Here is a 12,500-nt window from a genome sequence, read left to right on the forward strand (position 1 = left end):
CAATATCCATATAATTCATTTAGTTTTGTATGTACAAAACAAGTTTTCTTTATAGTATTGACAAAATCATATGTTTACGCATAACATAAGTTTTGACCAATACGAGGAGGGGCCCGCCAACGACCACCTCCCTATAGTAGTTTTTTACCCCACGCACTACTGCGTGCCTGTTTACAGTACTAGTGCCAGCTATCACTAGGTTTATATATCATGTTTCAGTGATATATGGGTAAATTCTACCATTTATTCTTATGTATATGGCATTTCTATGCCATATTTATACAATCCATTCATATCTTAATGTATATTTATTATATTATACATTATTATGCCTTATAGGTATTATACCTATAAGCCATATCCATACGATTCATTCACTAGTGCCGCCCCTCACTAGGTTTATAATTGTTATATCATTGATATACAATTTATTTCTATATATATGGCATTTATATGCCATATCCATACAATGCATTCACATTTCAATGTATATTTACTTGTTATACATTATTATGCCTTATAGGTATTATACCTATAAGCCATATCCATACGATTCACTTATATAAATATATGTATATTTTTCTATACATAATTTTTTTTTACTTTTGTATGGATTTCTATGCATATCCATAGTTTATATGGATATGCTTGGCGTTCTATATAGTATTGACAAATTCATATGCATAACATAAGTTTTGACCAATACGAGGAGGGGCCCGCCAACGACCACCTCCCTATAGTAGTTTTTTACCCCACGCACTACTGCGTGCCTGTTTACAGTACTAGTGCCAGCTATCACTAGGTTTATATATCGTGTTTCAGTGATATATGGGTAAATTCTACCATTTATTCTTATGTATATGGCATTTCTATGCCATATTTATACAATCCATTCATATCTTAATGTATATTTATTATATTATACATTATTATGCCTTATAGGTATTATACCTATAAGCCATATCCATACGATTCATTCACTAGTGCCGCCCCTCACTAGGTTTATAATTGTTATATCATTGATATACAATTTATTTCTATATATATGGCATTTATATGCCATATCCATACAATGCATTCACATTTCAATGTATATTTACTTGTTATACATTATTATGCCTTATAGGTATTATACCTATAAGCCATATCCATACGATTCACTTATATAAATATATGTATATTTTTCTATACATAATTTTTTTTTACTTTTGTATGGATTTCTATGCATATCCATAGTTTATATGGATATGCTTGGCGTTCTATATAGTATTGACAAATTCATATGCATAACATAAGTTTTGACCAATACGAGGAGGGGCCCGCCAACGACCACCTCCCTATAGTAGTTTTTTACCCCACGCACTACTACGTGCCTGTTTACAGTACTAGTGCCAGCTATCACTAGGTTTATATATCGTGTTTCAGTGATATATGGGTAAATTCTACCATTTATTCTTATGTATATGGCATTTCTATGCCATATTTATACAATCCATTCATATCTTAATGTATATTTATTATATTATACATTATTATGCCTTATAGGTATTATACCTATAAGCCATATCCATACGATTCATTCACTAGTGCCGCCCCTCACTAGGTTTATAATTGTTATATCATTGATATACAATTTATTTCTATATATATGGCATTTATATGCCATATCCATACAATGCATTCACATTTCAATGTATATTTACTTGTTATACATTATTATGCCTTATAGGTATTATACCTATAAGCCATATCCATACGATTCATATACTAGTGCAGCCCCTCACTAGGTTTATATATCTCATTTTAATTATATATTGGTAAATTCTATTATTTATTCTTGTGTATATGGCACTTATATGCCGCCATATCTATAAAAATGCATTTATATTTCAATGTATATTTTCTATATTATACATTATTATGCCTTAAAAAGTTATTATACCTACCATAAGGCGATATCCATACGATTCATTTATATAAAAGATATATGTATAATTTTCTATACATAATTTTTTTTTATGAATATATGGGTTTCCTAAGCATATCCATATAATACATTTAGTTTTATATGGATTAGATTGGTCTTCTTTATTGTATTGCCAAACTCATATTGATAAAATAAGTTTTGAACAATAAGAGGATCAGCCGCCAACCAACCAACCACTGCTACCATTGGAGGAACATATACTTACTTTTTATATGTCCTCTTACTTGAATGGTCCTCTCTTTACTTGAAAATTTCATTACCATAGGAATCTATTTATACATGGAATATGATTTCCACTACTTTTTCGCGTCACTAATAATTAATATGACGATACAGACTTGCTACCATAACATAAGTCTTGAACAATAATAGGAGCAGCCGCCAACCAACCACCAACCAACCAACCACTGCTACCATTGATAGTAATTTTATATGTCCTCTTTACTTGAATTTCAATACCATAGGAATATTTATACATGGAATATGTTTTGCCACTACTTTTTCGCGTCACTAATAATATGACGATACAGTCTTGCTACCATAACATAAGTTTTGAACAATAAGAGGAGCAGACACACCAACCAACCAACCGCGCTGCTACCATTGAAGGAACATATACTTATATTTATATAAGTCCTCTTTACTTGAATGGCCTCTTTACTTGAATTTCAATACCATAGGAATATTTATTTATACATGGAATATGTTTTGCCACTACTTTTTCGCGTCACTAATAATATGACGATATAGACTTGCTACCATAACATAAGTTTTGAACAATAAGAGGAGCAGACACCAACCAACCAACCGCTGCTACCATTGAATGAACCATATATACAAACTTTTATATATGTCCTCTTTACTTGAATTTTAATACCATAGGAATATTTATACATGGAATATGTTTGCCACTTTATCATCGCGTCACTAATAAGATGACGATACATTTTGTTTGTTCAATATTTACTTATATATTGATGTTTCCAATTTAGGTCTTTTATATTTCTTCTTCCCTACCTTACACACCACAAACAAAGTGGCGTGCGATGCTGCAAGCAAGCATAATGATTATGCCCGCTTTGCAACATCTTTATTATCGAATCATCAAGCAAAGGATAAGCTTCAGTGGATCGCAGTATGGCAGCTGCTCAACCACTTACAACACCTTGCCTGTTACAAAAGTCGTTTACAATTGATTCTAGGCTTTGTCATTGTATTAAATAATGCTTTTATATGTAACTAGCGCGGCATCAGGTGATCAAAGATCCTCCCAATTTACTATGTTACAAATTACATTGGCATCACATCCATTGTCGTTTATAAAGTAAATTATAAACTTTAAATGGTTTAGAAGCCATACAATGCAAATTGCCCCTTATTTATCATTGCAGTCCAGCACGGATACGACCTTAGAGGCGTTCAGGCATAATCCAACGGACGTAGCGTCATACCACTGTTCGCTCGAACAAGTATTGTGCCATTGGTCCGTACCTGCGGTTCCTCTCGTACTACGCAGGAATGCTGTCGCAACAACGTTTTGTCATTAGTAGGGTAAAACTAACCTGTCTCACGACGGTCTAAACCCAGCTCACGTTCCCTTGCATGGGTGAACAATCCAACGCTTGGTGAATTTTGCTTCACAATGATAGGAAGAGCCGACATCGAAGGATCAAAAAGCGACGTCGCTATGAACGCTTGGCCGCCACAAGCCAGTTATCCCTATGGTAACTTTTCTGACACCTCTTGTTAAAAACTCTTTAAACCAAAAGGATCGATAGGCCGAGCTTTTGCTGTCCCTGTGTGTACTGAACACCGAGATCAAGTCAGCATTTGCCCTTTTGCTCTATGTGTGGTTTCTGTCCGCACTGAGCTGGCCTTGGGACACCTCCGTTATTATTTGAGAGATGTACCGCCCCAGTCAAACTCCCTACCTGGCAATGTCCTTGAATTGGATCATACCTGAGTAATTGGAGTTATACCAAATTTTCAAATCAAAAATACATAAATGCACCGTTTTATTAAAGAATTTGTTTGCGATTATATAACAAACTCGTGATACTTTGATCAAGAAGCTTGCATCAAAACCCAATACCATAAGATATAATAAATATATCCGTATAATGGCTAGGAAATGATACACGTTCCATTTAATCAAGTAAGTAAGGAAACAATAAGAGTAGTGGTATTTCATTGGCGATACCAAACCGAAGTCTAATATCTCCCACTTATTCTACACCTCTTATGTCTCCTTACACTGCCAGATTAGAGTCAAGCTCAAAAGGGTCTTCTTTCCCCGCTAATTATTCCAAGCCCGTTCCCTTGGCTGTGGTTTCGCTAGATAGTAGATAGGGACAGGTGTGTCTCGGATCCCTCCGAATTTATTTTACGTGGCGTGTTCCACAATGAAGGGATTACAACCACGGCATTCTAATATACCCACAAGTGAGTATATAATGCACGGGTCTAGGTTAAGCGCCAGACCAACGCCCCGGACTAGAAGCTATAGCTATGTACATAGCATCCACCCCAGTAGCAATTCGAGTACTTACTTGTCGGGCAAGCACTCCCCCTTGCGTAGGGGCGAGATCTATCTAAAATCTCTACTGTTCTGTGGGTCACAGCACCCGAGTTGTATAACGCAACATCCACGTCGAGCCCGAGGACTCTACCCGCGATATAGGTGTCAACCACAGCCACCACGATACTCCCACAAGGGGGCCAACCTCAATGAGCAGCCTTGGAGCTGCTCAACCCGTGGTACCGAAATTACAGGCTCGGTGAGCCTCACCCCTTCAGCTCCGACAAGCTCGGATGGGGCAACCATTGCCATATTAGTCGCCTCCTACGACAAGCTATGGCAGGCTGTGGCAGTATTCTTCGCCGCTACCACACGGCAAAAGAGGTGTGGGACTAACGTCCCGGCGCCTGTGGTTCCTCCCTCGTCGCATCCATCCTTCGCCTCGAGAAGGCAGCATCGGCAAAAGCTCCTAGGAGACGCATCCGTTCTGGGGTCTCGACCACTCCCGCGACGATCCATCTTCCCTGGTCTCGAACGACTCCAAGGGCATCCAGGTCCCGCAAATCGTTGTACAGGCGGCATTCACACAGTATGTGGCGCCAGTCCTCTCTTGCCACGCCACATGAGCATGCGGTCGTGGTGCTGAGGGTCCTGCCTTGCAGAAATGCGTTCATCGACCCGTGTCCTGTCAGCAAGAATCCGGCTTTGAGGGTAAAGACAAAGTCTTTCCTCTTGTAGACGAACGCTGCCTCTGGGAAAAACTCGCGAGTCACGGAGCCGTGTTCCGCGCGATCCCATCTGAGTTGCCACTCATTTAGCAGACGTTCGTCTAGCAGCGCCATCTTAGCTTTCCAGTCCAACACGGACAGGTCCTGTCCGTGGAGCCAGTCGCTCTCATCCAGGGGGACATCCTTCCTCAGCTTGAACTTCACGGCGATCCTGTGAGCATCCAGATCCATTGGAGGAGCACCAGCAAGCACCTGCAGTGCCACCGTGGACACTGTGCGGCATACCGGTAGGCATCCTAAAAGGATGGACCTCTGGCACGAGGTGAGGAGTTTAAGGGACTTGCCCCTACTCGCCGCCTTGTACCAGACCGAGGCACCAAAGAGTGCACAGGGGACCATGAGTCCGCTGTAAATCGTCCTCTTAGCACGGGAGCTGAGCCCCCAATCGACTCGAAGCACCCGCGCTAGTCCTCCGGCAACTCCAGCCAGCCGATCTCTGAGAGCAGAGATATGCGGGAGAAAACTCAACCGCTCGCCGACTAAGATGCCAAGGTACCGGCATTTGGTGACGTAAGGCAGGCTTGCTCCAGCAAACCGTACCGTCGGTCTCCTCGTGCGTGAAAGCTGTCCTTTCAGCAACATTATTGCCGTCTTGCTGGTTGACACACTCACTCCAACCTCAGCTCCCCAGGCTCCCACGATGTCCATCAACTGCTCGCCCTTCCGCTCCAGATCGGCACGGGAATTCCCGTCGACGAAAAGCAGAAGATCATCTGCAAACGCGCTCAGAGCACAATGTGGCTCCAAGCGCTGAAGCAGCACATCCATCAGTAAATTCCAAATAAATGGACCACTGACGGACCCTTGCGGGCAGCCCCGTGTAACCGCAACTGTGGCTGCTTCATAACTGCTGATGATGCTTGCGCTACGGCCGGAAAAATAGCTTTTCCACAAGTCGATTTCTCGACAGCCTACGTCGACAAGCCGATCCAGCACCGCACTCCACTCCACGTTGTCGAAGGCTCCCTTGAAATCGACAAAGATTCCAAGGACCCTCCTCTCGCGACTGTTGGCGACGGTGTTTTTGGCGTGCATCCACGCATCCTCCACGCAGCGTCCAGGCCTGAATCCGAATTGCCATCTGCAGCCATCCGGTAGCACATCCTTCAGCCGATTCACCATGATTCCCTCAAGCGCCTTTCCGAACACTGGCAAAAGGCATATGCCGCGATAAGAGGCAGGATCGCTCCTGTCCTTATCTGGCCCCTTTACCAGCGGTATCACTCTCGGGTGCTTCCACTCGGCCGGAAAGTATCCTTCCGAGATGCACCGAGAGTACAGCTTCGTCAGGTGCTGAGGGATGGCACGCCATACCTCCTTGACAATACCGCCCGTGATGCCATCCATACCCGGCGATCGCCGGCTTCTCAGCCTCGCGACGCTGGTTGCCACCTCGAAGGCTTCGAGGATCGGTGGGGCACCAGGGGGTATGTCTTCTCGTGTCGTCGACTCCGCAACAGGGAAAAAGTTGCGGAGGAGCACACTTGCGCAGTCGTGCCAAGTTACGGAAAGCGCGCCGTTCGACCGGAGACATCCGAGATCGGCTGTCTTCTTCCGGCCTCGGCATATTCGGTATACGTGCCCCCATGGATCATCCTTGTGCCGTCCCACGAAGTCCCGCCAGTTTTGCTCCTTTGTCGTCAAGATAAGCTTCTTGTACTGGCCTGAGGCAAATCTCAGTCCAGCGGCAAGTTGCTCAGCATCGTCGGTGCCACTCCGGCGAGCTGCCTGCAGCCTACGCCTCAGTCTCCGGACCTCTTGGCGCTTGGTACTCAGCTCAGGATTCCACCATATTACGTTTCCCCTCGCTGCAGGTATCCTGCGCCCTATCACCCTGTCGCACACATCGTGTACGATGGAGCGAAGGGCAGACACATGGTCGTCCAACGGCGATTCCTCCAGTTCCTCGAGACTCTGTGCTGCACTCCTTAACTCTACACTGAATCTTCGCCAACTTGCATTGGAGAGCTTCCATTGCGGTACCGGAGCTAGGCTCTCAACGGTACTGCTCGGATCTGGAGTAACCTCAACAGTGATAATGTTGTGGTCACTCAGCTCCCAGAAGTCAACTCTCCAATCGTAGGTTGCCCATACTCGCGCCGCTTCGTTGGCGAAGGTCACGTCGATATCACTTCTAGAGCGGTGATTATCGAACGTGAACACCTGGCTGGCCGTATTCAGTACACTGGCACCGCTTGCGATTATCCACTCGTTCATGAGCTGTCCCCGTTCGCGGTTCAGGCGGTCTCCAGAGTTGTCTGGGGATTTGCTGAACCACATAGGGGAGACTGCGTTAGCATCAAGTCCGAGGATTGTCGGTGTTCTGCTAGCTAATAGCAGAACCGTATCCAGGTAGTCAGTGTAGGGCTCCAGAGCAGCTAGATGCTGGCAGTATACGGAGGCCAGAAAGATTGTGCCATATCTTCCTGTGACACTCACGCACACTCCGTAGTCCGTCGTCAAAGCCTCGATGGGCATGCAGATGGCAGATGGGTCGTCCACGATGATGGCAGCTTTCTTCCTCCTATCGGCGAATATCCTCATTCCTCCAGGCAGTCCAGTGAGTCGCTTGCCAGCGTCCACGTAGGGCTCCTGGACTAGTGCGAACAGGTGGCCAGCATCTCTCATCTGCTTGGCAAGCTCGATGACAGCGCAACGGCCTCGACCACAGTTAGCTTGGATGAACCTAAACATTAATGTCTAGAGTTCACCCTTGCAAGCACCGCCGCGTATACCGGACATCCAGGGGACAGCATGTGGTGCCCCGACTGGTAGCCCTTAAAACGGCAATTCCGGCAGTCCACCGGGTTCTGACATGCGCGCGCACTGTGGCCAGTCTGTCCGCACTGCCGGCAGACATTCTCTTTATACCGGCAGTCCTTGATCTTGTGGTCAAATCCAACGCATCTGTGGCACGCGTATGTGCGCTCCAACGCCCGGCAATTATAGGCGAACCAGCCAATGTAGGCCTTTCCGCCATCGAGCACGTCGAGGGCCGTGGTGCTGACTTCCAGCGTCACATTAACTGTGGCGCCGTCCGCCTGCGACCACGACTTCTCCAGTCGAACCTGCTTTTTGAACAATTCCAGACTCATCTTATCAGCGAAGTTGTTTTTGTACAACTCGCTCATAAACTCATCCGGCGGCGTCGCAGTGTCCACGTTGCTGACCACAATTTTCGGCGTTTGCGCTGGGCTTTGCTTCACCTCTAGGCCAGCTTCTACAAACTTCTTGTTGGCGACCACCTTTTGTATCTCGCCGGACGATGGGGTGCGGATGATGGCACCGCCACGCGCCAGCCCTCTCACCTCATGCAGACGTACTCCTAGCGAGGGAGCAATCTCCTTTCTGACTTTTTCCGCCAGCTCCTTACCCGAAATTTTCGGGTCGGAACTGTGGACAATGGCCGACCAGGTCTCGCGCGGTTTTCGCGGCATCGGGACCGGAACGGCGGATGGCATCGGGAGGCTTGGATATGCAGAGGCATATGCAGAGGGCATCCGCGGGGCAGCAGGTTGGGTAGTCGGCGGCGGCGGCGGCGGTGGTGCCTTCTTGGACTGCCGATATCGGTCTTCCAGGACCACGTTACGCAGCGTGAGCGCCGAAATAAGGGCCTCATATTTGGCCACGACGAGTAGCAGCTCCCTGGTGGAGCTCCTCACGATAACGCTGGTGTCGAGTATAAGCTCGGTGCGAATCTTCGCAACTTCCGCGGAAATCCGTCCGGGGCCACCCCTCACCACCTCCATGGCGTGGTCATACTTCACGACGTCTCCAGCGGCGGCGGCAGTAGCGGCGTCAGCAGCGGCGTCAGCGCTAGTAGCGACGTCAGCACTGGCAGCAGCGACGGGGTCAGCGGTGGTCTTGATAGTCTTCACCTCTTTTGCGCGCGATGCCACCATCGATGACGTCATAGGACGTGCTTTGGAGCGCTTTTTTTCTCCGCCGGGTGTAACAGTCTTCGCCCTAGCTCCCTTCGCGGACGATGCAGATGATGAAGGGCGACCCTCTGGTTGGTCGTCCCAGTCCTTGTCCGTTTCAACAATATTCGCCCACGATTCCTCGTCGAGCGCAATCAACTTAGCTTTTGGGTTGTCTCGCACCTTACCTCGGCTGCGCTTACCGTCGAGGCGCATCTCGCCCTCGCTCATTGAATCCTCCCCCTCCGACATCTCTTTGGTGGTGTTAAAAATGGGACTCAAAAATACACTCACCCAATTTTTGTTAAGGTCCAGTAGCCTTTTCAGCTCGACTCAAATTTTTAAAACAAAATAAATTACCAAAAATGCTTTCAATTGTTCACAAATAGAAAACGCGTATTCCGCCGCTCCTGGCGTGTGTATGATCACGCGAGCAACACTACTTGACCGCGCAGCCAAACCGCGGAGTCTGATACCACTTCCGCCAATGTAACTTTTGAGGAAACGCAAAAACACGAATTTTCGAATCGAGCAAAAATAAACAGGTACGATTACTTACACTGCCAGATTAGAGTGTGTAGATAGGGACAGTAGGAATCTCGTTAATCCATTCATGCGCGTCACTAATTAGATGACGAGGCATTTGGCTACCTTAAGAGAGTCATAGTTACTCCCGCCGTTGACCCGCGCTTACTTGAATTTCTTCACTTTGACATTCAGAGCACTGGGCAGAAATCACATTGTGTCAACACCCGCTAGGGCCATCACAATGCTTTGTTTTAATTAGACAGTCGGATTCCCCAAGTCCGTGCCAGTTCTGAATTGATTGTTAATTGATAATCGTTATAATTAATAAGAACTAATTGGTTTAACCCAATTAGTATTCTTAAAAATTTTAGCAAGAAAGTTCCACAATTGGCTACGTAACTAAACTATCCGGGGAACAAGTGACCAACATAAATGCCAGACACTCTATTTACCCAGAACGAGCACATAAACCATGTTATTGTTTCCCAATCAAGCCCGACTATCTCAATCTTCAGAGCCAATCCTTATCCCGAAGTTACGGATCTAATTTGCCGACTTCCCTTACCTACATTATTCTATCGACTAGAGACTCTTCACCTTGGAGACCAGCTGCGGATATTGGTACGGCCTGTTGAGAAGTTTGCGTGTCCCCACCATAAATTTTCAAGGTCCGAGGAGAAAATATCGACACAACAGTATATGTCATGCTCTTCTAGCCCATCTACCATATCTCTCTGCGAAAGACTTCCATGGTAGTACGGCTATAAAACAGAAAAGAAAACTCTTCCGATATCTCTCGACGGCTTCTTTATGGTCGTTCCTGTTGCCAGGATGAGCACGAGGCCCATATTTAATAACAAACGGATACTCAACAGGTTACGGAATTGGAACCGTATTCCCTTTCGTTCAAAATTATTCAAGTATATTAATTAGCTTGATTTATATAATATAATTATATTTGTATGGCATTTGTGTTTTACTTGAAAATTTTCGGCTTTCGCCTTGAACTTAGGACCGACTAACTCGTGATCAACCACTGTTCACACGAAACCCTTCTCCACTTCAGTCCTCCAAGGTCTCATTCGATTATTTGCTACTACCACCAAGATCTGTACCAATGGCAGCTCCATGCAGGCTTACGCCAAACACTTCTACGCATACCATTGTACCTTCCTACTCACTAAAGTTTCAAAATTTATATCACAAGTAATATAAATCATCTACTTTAGCGGTAATGTATAGGTATACAACTTAAGCGCCATCCATTTTAAGGGCTAGTTGCTTCGGCAGGTGAGTTGTTACACACTCCTTAGCGGATTTCGACTTCCATGATCACCGTCCTGCTGTTTTAAGCAACCAACGCCTTTCATGGTATCTGCATGAGTTGTTAATTTGGGCACCGTAACATTACGTTTGGTTCATCCCACAGCGCCAGTTCTGCTTACCAAAAGTGGCCCACTGGGCACATTATATCATAACCTTGAACTTCATATCAAGAAAGTTAAGGTTCTTACCCATTTAAAGTTTGAGAATAGGTTAAGATCGTTTCGACCCTAAGGCCTCTAATCATTCGCTTTACCAGATAAGATTATTTTATATAACATTAAAATGCACCAGCTATCCTGAGGGAAACTTCGGAAGGAACCAGCTACTAGATGGTTCGATTGGTCTTTCGCCCCTATACTCAATTCTGACAATCGATTTGCACGTCAGAACTGTTTCGGTCTTCCATCAGGGTTTCCCCTGACTTCAACCTGATCAAGTATAGTTCACCATCTTTCGGGTCACAGCATATATGCTCAAGGTACGTTCCAGTTAGAGGCATAAATAATATAAATATCATTATACATAACTATATAGAACGCCCCGGGATTGTGTTAATTAGCTATAAATAGTTAAAAAACTAATCCCATTATTAGTCAAGTTAATTACGCTATTAGGTTTATATCCCAATAACTTGCACATATGTTAGACTCCTTGGTCCGTGTTTCAAGACGGGTCCCGAAGGTATCCTGAATCTTTCGCATTGTTAATCATACAAGTGCATATAATAAACACAAAAATCAATGATAATTATGCCATTATATAATTCCGAAAAATTAACGCACTGTATTCATATAAATCTATCAGCACTTTATCAAATTAATAACATTTATTCTGTGTTAAAATGCAAGCAAATTAATTTGAATAAACTATAAGTTATATTTTATGATAAATTTTGTATGCTAATAGATTACAATGTCCTTATATGGAAAAAATGCACACTATTATCATAATATTGTTTAAATATTACAATTTTAATGATGAATTTTCCATAACGGATATTCAGGTTCATCGGGCTTAACCTCTAAGCAGTTTCACGTACTGTTTAACTCTCTATTCAGAGTTCTTTTCAACTTTCCCTCACGGTACTTGTTTACTATCGGTCTCATGGTTATATTTAGTTTTAGATGGAGTTTACCACCCACTTAGTGCTGCACTATCAAGCAACACGACTCTTTGGAAACATCATCTAGTAATCATTAACGTTATACGGGCCTGGCACCCTCTATGGGTAAATGGCCTCATTTAAGAAGGACTTAAATCGTTAATTTCTCATACTAGAATATTGACGCTCCATACACTGCATCTCACATTTGCCATATAGACAAAGTGACTTAGTGCTGAACTGATTTCTTTTCGCTCGCCGCTACTAAGAAAATCCTGGTTAGTTTCTTTTCCTCCCCTAATTAATATGCTTAAATTCAGGGGGTAGTCCC

The 12,500-nt window shown here is 44.5% G+C and overlaps 1 pseudogene; it reads right to left on the reverse strand.

Moving 5' to 3' along the window:
- Nucleotides 1–3,083: 3,083 nt before the first annotated feature.
- The window catches only part of LOC119562855, a 9,433-nt pseudogene continuing 16 nt past the window's right edge, over nucleotides 3,084–12,500 (reverse strand).

The sequence above is a fragment of the Drosophila subpulchrella genome, unplaced genomic scaffold (genome assembly GCF_014743375.2).
Source record: "Drosophila subpulchrella strain 33 F10 #4 breed RU33 unplaced genomic scaffold, RU_Dsub_v1.1 Primary Assembly Seq98, whole genome shotgun sequence".
NCBI lineage: Eukaryota > Metazoa > Arthropoda > Insecta > Diptera > Drosophilidae > Drosophila > Drosophila subpulchrella.